At 50.0% G+C, this 13,196-nt stretch overlaps 1 protein-coding gene across 1 annotated transcript in view; it reads left to right on the top strand.

Moving 5' to 3' along the window:
* The window catches only part of TBCD (tubulin folding cofactor D), a 130,952-nt gene that overhangs the window by 27,259 nt on the left and 90,497 nt on the right, over positions 1-13,196 (top strand). The gene's annotated exons all lie outside the window — the stretch shown is intronic.

The following is a 13,196-nucleotide window of genomic DNA, read 5'->3' as shown; positions in this document are numbered from 1 at the left end:
TATCTTCAGGGAGGATTGCCATTTGAATGATGATGGTATCTCAAGACGTGTTACAAAGAAACCTGGAAAAATAAAACATGTTCCTGTAGTCTGATGAGGTGATCTGTTTATTCATGTGTCCTTTCATTCTGTAAATAAATGTGATATGTTATACTTACAATGGCTTTTAAAAAGTTGAGATGTAATTCACATAATTCACCTTTCTGAAGTATATAAGTTCAGTGATTATTTTGTATATGTACAGGGTACAACCATCACCACTTGTCTAATTCCAGAATACTCTCATCACCCCTAAAGGAAACCCCACACGCATTAGCAGTCCCTCCCTGTTCCTCCCCTGCCGTCCCCCAGCCCCTGGCAACCAGTGATCTACTTTCTGTCTCTCTGGGTTTGCTTATTCTGGACATTTCATACAAGTGGAATCGTGTGCAGTGTGACCTTTTGAGTCTGGCTTCTTTCCTTTAACATCATGTGTTCATGGTTCCTCGACGTTGTAGCCTGTGTCGGTGCTTTGTTCTTTCTTACGGTCAATACTCCACTGTATGGGAATTCTTAGTTACTCTGAGGAATGCTGATCTCAAATTTTGTATATAAGTTTTTGTTTGAGCGTATATTTTCAATTTCCTTGCTACAATAGTAGCAGCAGGTTTTTGTTTTTTTTTAAGTTTAACAATAATTTATTTAAAATTTATTTATTTATTTTCGGCTGCGTTGGGTCTTCATTGCTGGTTGTGTTAGTTTCTGCTGTACAGCAAAGTGAGTCAGTTATACAAATACATCTATTCACTATTTTTTAGATTCTCTTCTCACATAGGTTATCACAGAATATTGAGTAGAGTTCCCTGTGCTATACAGTAAGTCCTTGTTGGTTATCTCTTTTTTTTCTTAATTTAAATTTATTTATTTATTTATTTTCGGCTGCGTTGGGTCTTCATTGCTGCACACGGGCTTTCTCTAGTTGCGGGGAGAGGAGGCTACTCTTTTGTTGTGGTGCGCAGGCTTCTCATTGCAGTGGCTGCTGTTGTTGTGGAGCGTGGGCTCTAGGAGGGCAGGATTCAGTAGTTGTGGTGCATGGGGTTCACTGCTCCATGGCATGTGGGATCTTGCCGGACCAGGGCTCGAACCCGTGTCCCCTGCATTGGCAGGTGGATTCTCAACCACTGCGCCACCAGGGAAGCCCCAGTTTAACAATAATTTAAATATTTTTTCTGTGTTTCTGAGGTTTTTAAAAAATTGTTATGGCTTGCACAGCTGTAATATTGATGGAACACAGGTATCAGCCTGTGCCTGTAGGTGGCTCTCGTTCCAGCTGCATGTGTGGGGAGGTGCTTAAGGAGAACTTTATTGCTATGATGGGGGTCAGTGCTGGAGGTGGCTGGCCAGGAATGGTGCTGAGTGTTGACAAGAGGGGAGGGGGTGGTCCTGGTCACCAGGCCATCGCTGCAGGGGTCCTGGGCAGGTGTGGGGAGGGAGGTAGTGCAGGGTATCCAGCCCTGGTGAAGGATGGGTGGATGCAGCTGAGATGGTTTATTTGAAAGTTTGAGTGTAAGTGGATTCTTAGTTTTTTGCATGAGTCACATTGAGAAGTCTTAGGTCACAGAGAAACAAGGGTCTGACGAACACGGCTGAGCCTGTCAGTCCACTTGGCCTTGCAGGGTAGACCCGCCCAGACGCTGGTGCTGCTTCCTGACTCACTTTTGTCCTGCTTTAGACCTCCTTCCCCCCAGTCTGGAATCTGTGTCCTCGACAGGCTCCTGGGGTCTCCTGCCAGGCCCCCCTGGCCTGGAAGCTGCCTCTCCAGAGGCCATTGCTGTGTTTAGGTCAGTGTAGCTGAGCTGCAGGTGCCTCCACCATGGGGCTGGAGCCAGCAGTGACCACCCCTGGGGCCTGCAGCTGGCGAGGCCTGTGTAACCCCTGCCTGGACTGGCAGCGGCAGGCCTGTGCGTTCAGGCCACCACCGAGAGTCCTGGGGGTGCCAGTGCTTTTTTGGCTTGAGAAGGTCGTGGGGCCACTTTTCTGCCCAGTTCTGCTGTGGTTGGGCCCACGGGTCTTTTTTTTATTATTATTATTTTTAACGTTTTTGATCCTCTTACTGCTTGTCACTAGGTTGTTCCCAAGTTCTTTTTTTGAAAACTTGATTTATTTTAATTTATTTTATTTTTGGCTATGTTGGGTTTTCATTGCTGTGTGTGGGCTTTAGTTGCGGTGAGCGGGGACTACTTTTCATTGCGGTGTGAGGACTTCTCACTGCGGTGGCTTCTCGTTGCAGAGCACAGACTCTAGGCGCCCGGGCTTTTGTAGTTGTGGCTCGCGGGCTCTAGAGCTCAGGCTCCGTAGTTGTGGCGCACGGGCTTAGTTACTGTGTGGTATGTGTGATCTTCCCGGACCAGGGCTTGAACCTGTGTTCCCTGCATTGGCAGGCGGATTCTTAACCGCTGTGCCAGCAGGGAAACCCTGTTCCCGAGTTCTGTTCCTTCTTCCCCGGGTGGGGCACAGGTGTTGGCAAGCCTGCTGCTGCCCTCCTGCTGGCCCCTTCACTGGCCATGAGTGGGGAAGTGCTCTTTATTGGGACGTCTCCCCGTTTGACACTCAGGAGGAGAGAAGGCCTCCGTTTTCTCTTCCTCCTGAGGAATAAAATTATTTTCCCAAAGGCTTAGCAAAGTCGAACCCTGTGTCCCTGCCTGCCTGTCGACCCAGAGGAGGAAGCCCTGCGGGGCCGAGGCCCTTTGGCAGCCGCACCCCGGAGCTGTCGGGGAGATGCGCCCTCAGTGAGGGTATCACCTGGTGTAAGAGCCCTGCCAGGGGAGGGGAGGCCTGGCCCTCCCACAGCTCCCAGGGCAGGCACATCCTTCTGGAGCCTTCAGAAGCCCAGTGCTTCCTCTGGAAAACCCAGGGTCTTTCTGGAATCATGCACGTTCTTTCCTTTCCTTTTTTTTGAAGGCGAAATTTGGTTTAATTGCTGCTACTGCCGCCCGGGCAGGAGGAAACAGTGTTGGTGCTGAACTCTCTCGGGCGGGAGCGGTTTCGCCATGAGCTTGTCAGACCTGAATGGGGAGGCTGGGTGTCTGCTGTGCGTGATGAAACCTGCAGGTGTGCTGCGCTTCAGGATTGCGTCTGCCTCCTTCGATGCACTTGGCTTCATTCTATCCACCTGCTCATTAGTGTGGATTAGGCGAAACAGGTGGACTCGTAACAAGTACCGTCGAAACTGGCACTGGATTTTTATTTCCCTTGAAGCCTATTCCTCTTGCAGGGATGATTTTTAACCCTCTGGCAGGGAAATAAGTGTTTGGCAACTTCATTTCATTGGAATGCCTCTTTACTGTAGACCTTTGAAACACCCTTTGGTTTAGTCCCTCTTTAAGCATTAGGGTTAATGGAAATCTAGGAAATTCAAGGAAGGGAAACAGTATTAAAAATTGAGGCTGGTGGTCATTTGAACTTGCTGCGCTCTGCTCACGCTGGCAGGCGTGCCGTCTCCGCTCTGGCTCCTCAGATTGGAGACTGACTGACAGGTGGCTCTGTGTGCTTCCTGAGGGCGGGCAGTGGACGGGGCGCGCCATTCTGTTTGCCAGCTGCTGGGATTGTCCCCCCTTCACAGTGAGGGTTCTTCTATCCGTTCTGTCACTGTCACAAGTACACCTTGTTAAAGGGTAAAGCAGTCACAAACAAGATTAAAGACCAGGGAAGTGAAGACGGCAGATGCCCACAGTCCCACAGCCTGAGCCCCTTGTGGGGAGGGCGGGGGCCCTGGTTTGGCATGTGGTTTAAGGACGTGGAGGAGCCTCGTGTCCAGGTCAGGGTGGCTGTCGAACAGGTGGCCCGCACCCTCGGACGGGCAGGCCGCACCCCAGATGCGCGCCCCAGACTCCAGACGTGGTTGGCTCTGCCCCCCAGGGAGGAGCGGGTCCTACAGCAGCACCTGAGATCCCAGCGGGGGCAGCCCCTCTCCACGCCCCCATCTGTGGAAGGAAAGCAGCAGGCCTGTGGCCTCAGAGCGTGGCATGAGCTCATCTTTGAACGTGAAGAGAAGGCACTTGCTTACCCAGAACATCTCTCGTGGCTTTGATTCCTGTTCTTTCAGGATTCTTTGGAAACGGCACCCTGTGGTTTCATTAAAGTTGTTTGGCCAGAGGACAAATTAACCAATCTGGGCTTTTTAGTCATAGCACTTGCCTGGGGCATGGTTTCCGGTGGAGGAAAATGTGGTAGAACCATTTGAATGTGACCATTTTCAGGGTGTGCATGTTTATGTAATGTTCATGTGCTCCTGTAGGATTCAGGTGAAATAAGGCATCTTCAGTTTCCTTGGGGGTCTACGATGTGGAGCAGCCAACTCTGAGGCTGCTTTAATCTCACGTGACTGGTTTATGCGTGGCGGGCTGCCCAGTGAACGGGTCTTGTTAGAACACGCACGGTGTGAGGCTTGTCTCCATTCACCGGCGGCCTGGTTTGTACACCTGCTGTGTGATGAGGTGACGTGTCCTGCTGGACAGGTGTGTGCTTGCAGGCAGCCATCCTGGGCCCACGCTTGCACGGGAAGGGGCTTGGCCATTGCAGTGCCTTTACCTCTTGGATGAGAGACAAACACAGAGTGCTGTGCTCTGTGAGACAAATGCAGACTGCTTGACCAGTGTCCCTCCACCGTGGTGCCCCACCTCGTAGCCCCCACTTACATGGCTGCCCGGTCACCCTCACCTTCCTTCCAGTGCAGGGGTCCCTGCACTGGAAGGTCCCTCAGGCTCAGTGCCCGATTCTCCACTGACCTCAGTCCTTGGTTTCTGTCCTTGGTCCCAGAGCCCTGGTTCTGTGCACCTGGTTGTGCTTCAGGCTCCGCAGGTCAAGGTAACGTCTTGTGCTGTGGCTTTTCCCTCCTTCCGCCTGAGTTGCGTGAGACCCAGCTGCAGAGGAGGATGCCGGCCGACGCTGTCTGTGCTCTCACAGGCTAAGTCCAGGGCCGAGCCCCAAGGTGGGGAGGTGGCTTGAGGCGTCCCCTGCACACAGAAAAACCTGACAAGACAGAAAACCCAGCATATGCATGACTGAAGAAGAGAAACAAAACTATGGAGCTGAAATAATAAATATAACTAATACTTAAAACCACATTCTAAGAAACGTTCCAAAAATAAAAGAAGATCTGACCCCACATATCGAAAGAACCAAGTGGGAACTTGGGGAATCTGACATGGAAGTCAACTCAAGATGTATCTTAGTGAAGATCCGCCGCGTCTCTGTGGCCCTGCCCTCCTTTACTGGTCCGGTGCTCGCCAGGCTGTGCTGGCCGCTTCCCTGGCCCATCCTCCACCCTGTCCAGGGTCCTCTCGGCCATCTGCCTGCTGCTGCCCTCCCTCCATTCAGGGGCTGGCCCAGTCTGGAGGGTCCTTCTGGGCAGTGACACCTCCTCTGGGTGTTCTGGGTCCCATGCTCCTTTCTGCTGCCCAGGTCGCCTGCCCTGTCAAAGCCCGTCAGTGGGCTCAGCTCTGCCCATCTGGTCCCAGGCGAGGCTCTTCCTCCCTTTCCTCCTTGTGTCTCCTCTTGTCTCACTTCCGCACAGAGCCCCCTCCTCCCCCTGGGCTTGGCACCAGAGCACGACCCCTGCCAGTTCCTGCGCCTGAGCCAGCTCTTCTCGGGACGCTCCCCTGTGTGTCACAGCCTCCTCCTCTGACCTCTGCTCTGGGAACAGCAGGCTTTATGTTGATCGTTTCTCAGTTTCTGTGGCAGGAATTGTGCCTTTTGCACCCTTTACACGTCACTTTGTTAGGCAAATAGGAGATGTATGATCAGTGTTTTTGGTACTTGTGAATTGACTGAGAATCGATTTTTATCTGAAGAATCATTAGCACTGAGTAAGTGGTCCTAACAAGGCATGTTTGGGAGGGACTGGAGTCGACTGGTCTGGCTCTCCCTCCAAGATTGTTCCTGCAGGTCTTTGCCATCCTCAGGCTTGCTCTTCCCATAGTGGAGGTCGAGGTGTGGCAGCATCTTTGCTGCTCTTCAGACTGATTCTGACCCTTTTAAGGGAAGAGCTTTTAGCTTTTTTTTGCTTCATGGTGTTTGAAATGCCTGTATTAGGGGCGGTAGAAAGCCTGGTTGTGCCTGTACCTTTGTGTGGTTGCTCATGGTTTGTAGAGTCTGACCATGCTCTCTTGGGGTGGGTGGGCTGGACGAGGGCCACCCCGAGTGGCCTCCCAGTCATCCTCCCCCTGCCCTGGAAAGCTGGGCCCCTCCGAGTAGTAGGACCACAGGCAGCCCAAACGCTAGGGTCTAGGAGGGGTCATTTAAATGGGAACATCTTAATGTAGCTTGTTATTAGGATCCTGACTTCCGCGGGGGCTGTTCAGAACATTTGAGGAAGCTGGGTAGATAATAAGGTGGTGGAATACGTCGTTATGAGCAGATTGACATCTGAAAACAGGAGGTCACAGTCATCACGTGTCCTCTGGGCTCTTGTGCATCGTGCAGCCTCATCTTCCAGACAGGACGCAGGAAGCTGCAGTCAGGGACTGGGGCGGGCCAGGCCGTCTCCCCTCCTGTGAAGGTGTGTGTTTATGATTGGGATTTCACTGTTAGGTTAGGAAAAAAGATTTAACACATAATGGGAAGATAAAACTAATGTGATTATTTTGATCATTTAAACATTTCTTTTTGAAGTTAATTTTTATTTACATATTTGTGTACTTAAAATCCTTTATGGTTTATTTGATATAAGTGTATTTTATCAGAATTGTATTTTTTCATTCTGGGTCCTAGCTGATAATAGTCAGCTGTTTATCCTAGCCATTGAAAACTCAATTTCAACAACTAAAATTTTTCCACATTTGGAAGTTTTTTGTTTTTCCCTTAATGTATGCAGTCCTGAGGAAGTAAACCAGGCACCCTCTCGAGAGAACAGATGTCTTGCTTCTTCTTGGGGTGGGAGGTGCCTCTGGTTGGGCTGGCTTGCCCCCTCCCCTCCCTCAGGCCTGGTCCTGAGCGCAGTCTGGTGGGCACGGCCTTCAGGCCGGTTGTCCTTCTGTATTTCTTAGTGCTCCACCATACAGTTTCAGGTTACTGTCATTTCTTGGGGTGGTGGCCCTCCCCCTCCCTTTTATTTTTGCAAGCCAGTAGTCGTGTGTGTGTGTGTGTGTGTGTGTGTGTGTGTGTGTGTGTGTGTGTGTGTGTGTGTGTGTGTGTGTGTGTGTGTGTGTGTCAGGGTGGGCGGGGTGGAGGGTGGTGCAGGTGGTGGGGTTCTTCTCTGACCTGCAGGGAAGGGGGGGGCCTGGAGCGTGAGTTAAGAGAAATCGTCTGTATAACGCCCTTGGGTGTTACTCAGAGGGCGCCAGGCTGTTGGGCTTCGTTGCCTTCCATGGAAGGTTTGGTCCTGGCTTGGCTCTGTGGCTCCAACGAGGACCATCAGTCACGCTCTGGAGTGGCGTCCAGCCTGAAACTGTTGTGTCAGTGCTGATGGTCCTTTCTGTTTACATTTTGTCCCCTTTGTGTGTGCACATCCAGGAACAGCTGTGATGCTGGGGCATGGTCCCCTCTGTTGCCCTGGGACAGGACTCTGGAGCACAGGACGGGGGAGCTTGCCCTGCCTGAGCCCCATCCTGTCTGCTGGTCGGTGTGTCTGTGATGTCGCGTCTTCCCGAGGGACTGGCGATGGGGCCGCCATGCGGTGAGGTGCCCCGCGGTGCCAGTGTTCATCAGCTCACAGGGTGATTCTTGGGTGCTCGTGAGTGGCACCCCTGAGCTGTGTGGTGTGGGCCCCTTTCTCCCAGGGCCTAGGGTGGAGCTGCTTTTCTTGCCCTTGACTCAGTGGTGCCTTCAGGGGCCTCAGACCAGCATCTCCTGCTTGGCAGCCGGGCGGACTTGCTCTCAACAGCCGATAGCCTGTGATTTATGGCTGGAGAACATGCCCTGGGGAGGGAAGCTGGTTGCACGGTGCAGAAGAGCTGGCTTGGGTGGGTGGTGATTGGAAGGTGTGGTGGTTTAGAGTGATTACTGAGAAATGCGTTTGTTTGCACTTTGTGCTGTGCTGGTTTCTAGAACAACCTGAACAGACCTGGCGGTCATCTCTCCTCAGATGGGTGTGCTATATGGTCTCGTCTCTCTGTGGTGTATGGCTTGTATGGAGTGTGTGCTTCTAGCTGGTGGTTTTCAGTTGGCTCATGTTTTATGCTTCCATGAAAAATGGGGTACACTCCCCATTTAGTGGCTTGGCTGATGGATCCTCCTGACCATCTGAAGATCAGAGCATTTCTGTCAGCCGCTTCCTCCCGTTGCTGGGGGTCACTGTTCTCTGCACATGCTGGGTTGGACCGTGTGCTCTCAGGAGGGAGGGGCAGTGAAGACGGCCCTACTTTATGTGGAAAAATAGACCAAGAAACAAAATCAAAGCCCTGGCCATCTGCGATTTTCATTCCTTTTCATCCCTTTAGCCCTTCTGAGTCTGTTCACGGGAGAGTCCGTAACTCCTGTGACCTTTGCCTTTGTGCGTACAGAGCACCCCCCCGCCCCTGGGAAATCCTGTGGGCTTCAAGGTCAGGAAAAGTGTAGGGATAAAAAGAATCCACCTTGAACCCATAAAAGATGGGGGACTGGGTCCCATTTGGTCCAGACAGTGGCCTGCAGCATGGCCTCGGGTCTGGTCCCCTCTGTGGGGTGGGGACCATGGGGGCCTGTCACCATCTGCCCATGCCCAGTGGCGGGCTGTGTCAGTGACAGTTGTCCTGGGAGGTCTTCACTACTTGTTCTTTTCTCTTACTTAGACTTTGTAAGGAATTTGGCAAATGAAGGGTGTTCATGTGTGAGAGCATTTGGGGCCTTTCCTCGTATTTTAAATTCTTATTATTTTTTAGTGAATGAGACCAAAGAGCGTTTAAGTGGTCACCAGGTGCTGTCAGTTCTCTTTCCTGCCGTTGCCTGTCCAGCCTCCCTCCCTCTGCAGACCATCCTCCCTGGTCTAGGCGCCCCCGCTCAGCTTCCCGCACGTTGAGAGTGGCCTCCCCGTGTGTCCCGTACACTGCTGCCAGGGTGGTGCCTGCAGGGTGAGATTTCAGTCCCTCACACGGATCCTGAGGAGGGAGTTGTGTCTGTCGTGGACAAGCCACCCCCTAAGCCTGTGGCTTTGCACAGCAGCTGTTGTGTGTGGATTCTGTGGGTCCTGACAGGCCAGGGCATGGGCCGGGGGGGTGGGGCTTGTCTCTGCCCCTTGCTGCCAAGGGCCTTGCCTGAGAAGCCCGCACTGTGTGGGTGACTAGAAGGGTTAGGCTCAGCTGGGCCTGTGGACTGTGGCTCCTGCATGGCGCCTCTGCACCTGGCTACTGGGTTTCCAGGGGGAGCGTCCCAGGCAGAGGGTCCTGGGCTTGGCAGTCACAGTATTGCTTCCGCCTGGCTCTTGGTTGAAGCAGCTGGAAGACCCCTGGCCCCAGGGAGGGAGGCATTGACCCCAGAGACCCCGGCTGTGGAGGGGAGGAGGTCAGAGAACTTGCCACATAGGTGACCGTATGATTTTTATCCATGCTGTGTATTTGAGAGTAAAAGGAGGCTCTGCTCTATTCATAACAAAGCTGCCAGGAGTGAGGGGGGTGAACTGGCCAAGGTGCCCATCTGACCCGATGCTCCAGTAGAACAGTGTACCCATGGCCCGCCTGCATGGGGTGCCCATCGGTAGACCTTGTCCCTGTGCTGAGAGCTGCTGAAGGGAAGCTTCTCGGTGAGGTTTGTTTTTGACCTCCCCGCCCGGCACTATTAGGCATCTCATCGCACGTTGTGTGGACCCCATCACACCACTGGTCTGCAGACTGTAAGTGGGTATTTTGGTGCTTTTGGCTCCCTCCCAGATTCCAAGTCCTCGCACGGAAGGACCCAGGTGTTTCTGCTCAGGAGTAATTGTTCTGAAAATGGATGACTTATGTCTAAAGTATATTAAATTGGATGCATTTGAATTTACATGGAGTAAGTTAACTTTAAATGTTGTAAATGAAACCTAGGGAAGAGTTCTTAAAAGAAAATAGTTTCTGGACAAACGAAAGGAATATGTCTGTATTTACCAGGTAGGAGACAATTCTGATCTCATTGGTTAATATAATGTGTTTTATGTTCATTTGCATTTTATTCTCTGAGTGGATCAGCGAACTGGTACCATCACTGCCCCATGTCGTTTACTGAGGAAACTGAGATTCAGAGAGGGCGCCTTCCTGCCCCGTCACACAGGTGGTCAGGGGTCTGGATGCTTCTCTGTGTGACATTCGTGGAGAATCCTCAGCACATTCAGTGGGTAGAGTAGGAGGAGCTCCTTCTTCTTTGAAAAATCATTTTTATTCTACACTTGGTGAAGAGATTAAGCAGTCCAGAGGCTTGGTGATGAAAACACATCAGCCCTTGTCGGCTCTTGTCAGCACAGCCCCTTCTCCCGGAGACACAGCCTGCTTTGTGCCGGGGGTGATTGCTGCCCCTTCCTCCTGCACGATGTGCTCCAGCCCATCTGCTGGCTTGCTGACCGCCCCTCCTGCCATCTCCCAGCTTTGTTGACAATGTCACTGCTTTTAGGTGCTCTGGACCTGTTTCCTCTGCCATCCCCTCTCCACAGGGTCTCCTGATCCCACCCCTCTTTGTAAGAGGATGTCACTGTGCTTTTCCTCCCCTGCTGCCTGCCTCGCCCGTTGCTTCTTCTCAGCTAGTGCCTTTGTGCATTCACTTGTACATGATACGAGTTGGCAGCATTTCCCTTCCGTTCTGTATCCTTCTTTAAGTCTTGGGCTTAGAATTATTGGTTTGTAATTTTTACAGTCAATAACATTCATGACAGGGGTTCGTTTTCTGCTCTGCAGTCCCAGGGCCCTTATGAAGGAGCGTTGTGCCTGGTATTAATGTCAGATGGAGTCTACTTTCCAACATTCCCGTTGATCAGAATCCTGTCTTATTTTTGTTTCTTTCATATGTGGACCACAACTTGTACGGTTTTGATTTTCTTGTAGTTTGCTTATCTTTTTCTTTTCTTCACTAGCCCTTAATATAGTCTACTTCTAATTTATTTTGTTGATTGCTTAGACCTCCTTCCACCCTTCTGGAAGATTCTGCTCTGTGTTTTTGCTGACTCTCTGGAGCCCCTCTGGCTCACCTGGGACAAGCTGGATCCTCCTCTTGTAGCCCCACTTCTAGGGTGGAGCACCTTCTCACCACTCCATCGAAAATTTGTTGCGATTTCTTGCTATTTATTTAGGGGAAAGTGTTCAGTCTTTTACCATTAAGTATGATACCAGCTGTGGTTTTCATAGATGCTCTTTATCATATTGAGGAAGTTACCTTCTATTTGTAGTTGATGGGGAGCTTTTATCATGAATGGGTATTGGATTTTGTCAGGTGCTGTTTTTGCTTTTACTGAGCTGATTGTATGTTTTTGTTCTCTATTCTGCTAATACGATGTATTACATAAATCAATTTTTGAATGTTAAACCAGCCTTGCATTCCTTGAAAATGGGGAATAAATCCCATTTGGTCATGGAGTAAAATCCATTTAGTATGTTCCTGGATTCATTTTGCTAGTATTTTGTTAAGGATTAAAAAAAAATTATTTTATTTAATTAATGAATTTATTTTATTTGGTTGCTTCAGGTCTTAGTTGCGGCTCGCTGGCTCCTTAGTTGTGGCACGCATGTGGGATCTAGTTCCCTGACCAGGGATCGAGCCCAGGCCCCCTGCATTGGGAGTGTGGAGTCTTAACCACTGCGCCACCAGGGAAGTCCTCAGGATTTTTATATGTTTGTTCATGAGGGATGTTGGTCTGCGGTTTTCTTGTGATGTCTGTGGCTTTTGTATCAGGTGAGGACCGGGAACTGTTCCTCCTCTGTTTTCTTGAAGTTTAGGTAGGATGTATTTTTTCCTTAAACGTTTGCTAGAATTCATTAGTGAAGCCATGTGGGCCTGGGGTTTTCTTTATGGAAAGATTCTAAAGTACTAATTTAAATTTCTTTACATGATCCAAGTCTATTCAGATTTTCTATTTCTTAAGTCATTTTTGCTTATTTGGAATTTGTCTTGAAATTTGTCCACTTCCTTTGGGTTGTCTAATTTAAAAAAAAAATAAAAATAAATATATATTTATTTATTTTTGGCTGCGTTGGGTCTTGTTGCTGCACGCGGGCTTTCTCTAGTTGCGGCGAGGAGGGACTACTCTTCGTTGCGGTGTGCGGGCTTCTCATTGCGGTGGCTTCTCTTGTTGTGGAGCATGGGCTCTAGGGCGCGCGGGCTTCAGTAGTTGTGGCATGAGGGCTCAGTAGTTGTGGCTTGCGGGCTCTAGAGGGCAGGCTCAGTAGTTGTGGCACATGAGCTTAGTTGCTCTTCGGCATGTGGGATCTTCCTGGACCAGGGCTCAAACCAGTGTCCCCTGCGTTGGCAGGCAGATTCTTAACCACTGCGCCACTAGGGAAGTCCCGTCTAATTTGTTGCTGTACAGTTGTTTATAAAATCCCTTTGTTATCCTTTTAGTTTCTGTAGGCTCTTTTGTGAAGTCCTTGGATCCCTGACTTTATTTTTATGTATACGTGTGTGTGTGTGCACATGTGCACACATGTGTGTATATTAAAATAAAATATACAGCCACACACTTGTGTTGTTGAACTGTTTTAAATTAAATCACTCCACTGCCTGTAAATACTTCAGTGTGTATTCTACATAATCAGCATACCATTTTGAGGACTTCTTTTTAGAACAAAAGAAAGTTTTGTTTTTTCCCACATGATGGTAATTCTGATTGTAGTATCCACTGGAAGAGAGCACAGAGTGGGTACTTTGAGTTCAGTGATGCTTAACTGTGCATTCATGTCTGTTAATCTGGCGGTGTCTGCCCGCCATGCAGCTGGGTATGGCAAGGCCTCCCCTCTTGCTGCCTGGACTCAGCGCGGAGCTTGGGGTGGGCAGGGTTCAGAAAGGACAGCAGTGATTCTGGTGCTTCAGCAGCTGAGACGGTAAGTCTTCCTGGTGGTATTTTCTACCATAGAGCTGTTGGTGTACTAGAGTGTGCTTCACAGTTTTAGCAAATTTGGCAAAATTTATGTTAGTTATTTTTATACCAAGACATTTATTTGTGTTTTTTTTTTATTTGTGTTTTTAAGCGTATAATTACTATAACTTTGAAAGTTGATTGAGACCTGAGTGTTTTTTTTTCTTTTTTTTTTTTTTTTTTTTTTTTTTTTTGTTACCCGGGCCTCCCCCTC

The sequence above is a fragment of the Physeter macrocephalus genome, chromosome 14 (assembly GCF_002837175.3).
Source record: "Physeter macrocephalus isolate SW-GA chromosome 14, ASM283717v5, whole genome shotgun sequence".
Lineage (NCBI taxonomy): Eukaryota > Metazoa > Chordata > Mammalia > Artiodactyla > Physeteridae > Physeter > Physeter macrocephalus.
This window is presented reverse-complemented; position numbering and strand designations above follow the sequence as displayed.